We start from the raw sequence: 3,595 nt of genomic DNA, 5'->3' as shown, positions 1-3,595 counted from the left end.
CCTATGGTCAACTGATTTTTGATGAGGGTGTCATAACCACTCAATGAGGGAAAAAAATCTTTTCAACAAATGGCTCTGGGAAAAATGGATATTCAAAAGCAAAAGGAGAATTTTGTCCCTTACCTCATACCATAATCAAAAATTAACATAAAGAGGATTCGATATCTAACAATAAGACTTAAAACTCTAGAAATCTTAAAAGGAAATATAGATGTAAATCACTGTGACCTTGGATAAGGCAATGGTTTCTTTTTTTTCTTTGAGACAGAGTCTTGCTCTGTTGCCCAGGCTGGAGTACAGTGGCACAATTTCGGCTCACTGAAACCTCTGCCTCCCACCTCAGCCTCCCAAGTAGCTGGGATTACAGGCATCTGCCATCATGCCTGGCTAATTTTTGTATTTTTAGTAGAGACGGAGTTTCACCATGTTGACCAGGCTGGTTTTGAACTCCTGGCCTCAAGTGATCCGCCTGCCACCTCGGCCTCCCAAAGTGCTGGGATTACAGGCATGTGCTACCTCGCCCGGCCCCAAAATTTAACCGGGTGTGATGGCAAGTGCCTGTAGTCTCAGCTACTCAAGAAGCTTAGGTGGAAGGATGGCTTGAGTCCAGGAGGTGGAGGTTGCATTGAGCCAAGATTACTCCACTGCGCTCCAGCCTACACAGCAGAGCCAGACCCTGTCTCAAAAAATAATAATAATAATTTAAAAATGGATAAAATACTTTGGAATAAATTTAACCATGAAAGTGCAAGACTAGTACTTTGAAAACTAACAAATACTGTCTAAAGCAATTAAAGGAGACCTATATAAATGGAAAACCATACCAGTTTCATGAACAACAATACTTAACATTGTTAGGATAGCAATAGTCCTCATTGATCTACAGTTGAAATGGAAGGCGTATAAAAATACTAGATGCTGTTTTTGGCAGAAATGAACAAATTGATCCTAAAATTCATATGGAATTGCAATGGACCCTGAATGTCCAAAAAAAATAAAAGTCTGGGAAAAGAACAAAGTAGAAGAACTCCCAGTTTCTGATTTCAAAACTTACAACACAACACCTCTACGAAACTACAGTAATCACAACCTTATGGTCCTGCCATAAGCATAGAAATATACAGTGTTAGAACAGAACAAGGGTCCCGAAATCAGCCCATACATTGATGGAAATCTGATTTTTATGAGGATGCCACAATCATTCAATAGGGAAAAAGTCTTTTCAACCAATAGTTCTGGAACAACTGAATATCCACATGTGAAGAATGCATTTGGCCCCTACCTCATACTATACAGAAAAATTAACTCAAAAGGATCAAAGACCTAAATGTGGTATCTAAAACCAGAAAATTATTTAAAGGAGTGCTCACTTCGGCAGTACATATATTAAAATTGGAATGATACAGAGAAGATTAGCATGGCCCTTAAGCAAGGATGACACAATAATTTGTGATGCATTCCATATTTTGGGGATTTTGGGTGCAGGGACAGGGAATAAGAGCTTGCTCTGTTCTTACTACTGTTATTATTTTTTAAATAATAAAAGTTTTAAAAAGAAAATTCTTAAAAAGGAGCATAAATGTAAATAATTATGATTGTGGATTAGGCAACAATTTCTCAAGTGTGATACCCAATGCTGAAGAAACAAAAGAAAAAACATAAGAATTGGACTTAATTAAAAGTAAAAATATTTGTGCCTCAAAAAATATTATCAACAAAGTGAAGATACAACCCATATAATGGGAGAAAGTGTTTGCAAATTGTAAGTCTCATAAGACTCTACTATGAGAATATACAAAGAAATCTCTCAAGTCAAACACAAAAAGAAAAACAGCCGTGTATAACATGGGTGGAGGGACCAGGCACAGTGTCTCATGCCTGTAATCCCAGCACTTTGGGAGGACAAAGTGGGCTGATCACCTGAGTTCAGGAGTTCGAGACCTGCCTGACCAACATGGAGAAACCCTGTCTCTACTAAAAATACAAAATGAGCTGGATGCGGTGGCGCACGCCTGTAATCCCAGCTACTTGAGAGGCTGAGGCAGAAGAATTGCTTGAAGCCAGGAGGCAGAGGTTGCAGTGAGCCAAGATCACACCATTGCACTCTGGCCTGGGCAACAAGAGTGAAACTCCGTCTCAAAACAAAGGGTGAAGGACCCAATTAGACACTATTCCAAAGAAGATATACAAATGGTAAATAGATACATGAAAATATAATCAACATCATTAGTCAATAGGGAAATGTGAATAGAAACTGCAGTGAAATACCACTTCACACCCACTAGGACAGCTATAATTTAAAAAGAAATAAAACAACAAGTGTGAGCTAGGATGTGGAAAGTTTTGAGCCATCCTACAATCCTGTGAGGAATATAAAATGATGTGGAAAACACATGGCAATTCCTCACAAAGTTAAACATAGATTTACCATGTTACCCAGAAATTCCACTCTTAAGTACATACCCAAGAGAATTAAAACATATGTTTACACAATAACTTATACACTGATGTTCATAGAAGCATTATTATTATTATTATTATTATTATTATTTTTGAGACAGAGTTTTGCTCTGTTGCCTAGGCTGAAGTGCAGGGTATTATGCAATCACAGCTCTCTGCAGCCTCAAACTCCTGGGCTCAAGTGATCCCCCCACCTCGGCCTCCAGAGTAGCTGGGACTACAGACAAATGCCATTACAGCCGGCTAGCTTTTTCTCTTTCTTTCTTTCTTTTTTTTCTGTTGTAGAGACAAGGTCTCACTATGTTGCCCAGGCTGGTCTCAAACTCCTAGACTCAAATGATCCTCCCACCTCGGCCTCTCAAAGTGCTGGGATTAGAAGTGTGAGCCATCAGCATTGTTCTCAATACAGAAAAAGTGGCAACAACCCAAATGTTCATCAATTGATGAATGAATGAACAAAATGAGACATACACATATAATGGAATATTATACAGCTATAGAAAGCAATGAAGGTGAAGGACTGCTAATGCTACCAACAAGGGTAAACTCTGAAAACAATATGTTAAGTGGAGGAAGCCAGGTACAAAAACCTATGCATTGTATGATGTCATTTATAAGGAATGTCTGGAATAAACAAATCTATAGAGACAAGAAATAGATTTGTGATTCATTAGAGCTGTGGAATGGAAGAAGAGGGCAATGATACCTAAAATATATGGGGTTTCTTTTGAAGCAATGGAATGGTGCCATAAAAAACTGTGGTTATGGTAGTATATTTGGAACTAAACAAAAGCAATTAAATTTTACAGCTTAAATGTGTCAAATGTGTGTATTTGATTTATATGCCAATAAAGCTGTCTTTATTGTGTATTAATACAAAATTAAAGATTTTTGTGCCTCAAAAGATACTATCAAGTAAGTGATGAGATAAACCACAGATTGGGAGAAAATATTTGTAAATCACAAATTTCATAAGGAATTAGTGTCCAGAATATATAAAGAACTCTCTGAACTCAAGAGTAAAAAGATAAACAGCCCTGTTTAAAAATGGGTAAAGGAGTTGAAGGATTTCCCCATAAAAGTTATATAAAAGGCCAATAAGCATGTGAATAGAGGCTCAACATCATTAATCATT

At 37.5% G+C, this 3,595-nt stretch overlaps 1 non-coding gene across 1 annotated transcript; it reads left to right on the top strand.

The window, feature by feature from the left end:
- The first annotated feature begins 1,362 nt into the window (after window positions 1-1,362).
- On the top strand, window positions 1,363-1,469 carry LOC117078588. Its single transcript, XR_004435038.1, has one exon. It is a non-coding gene; the product is annotated as a U6 spliceosomal RNA (small nuclear RNA).
- Window positions 1,470-3,595: the final 2,126 nt, after the last annotated feature.

Source organism: Trachypithecus francoisi, unplaced genomic scaffold (genome assembly GCF_009764315.1).
Source record: "Trachypithecus francoisi isolate TF-2019V2 unplaced genomic scaffold, Tfra_2.0 Lachesis_group6, whole genome shotgun sequence".
In the NCBI taxonomy this organism is placed as follows: domain Eukaryota; kingdom Metazoa; phylum Chordata; class Mammalia; order Primates; family Cercopithecidae; genus Trachypithecus; species Trachypithecus francoisi.
The sequence above is the reverse complement of the archived record's forward strand: the minus strand, read 5'-3'. Positions and strand labels throughout refer to the sequence as shown.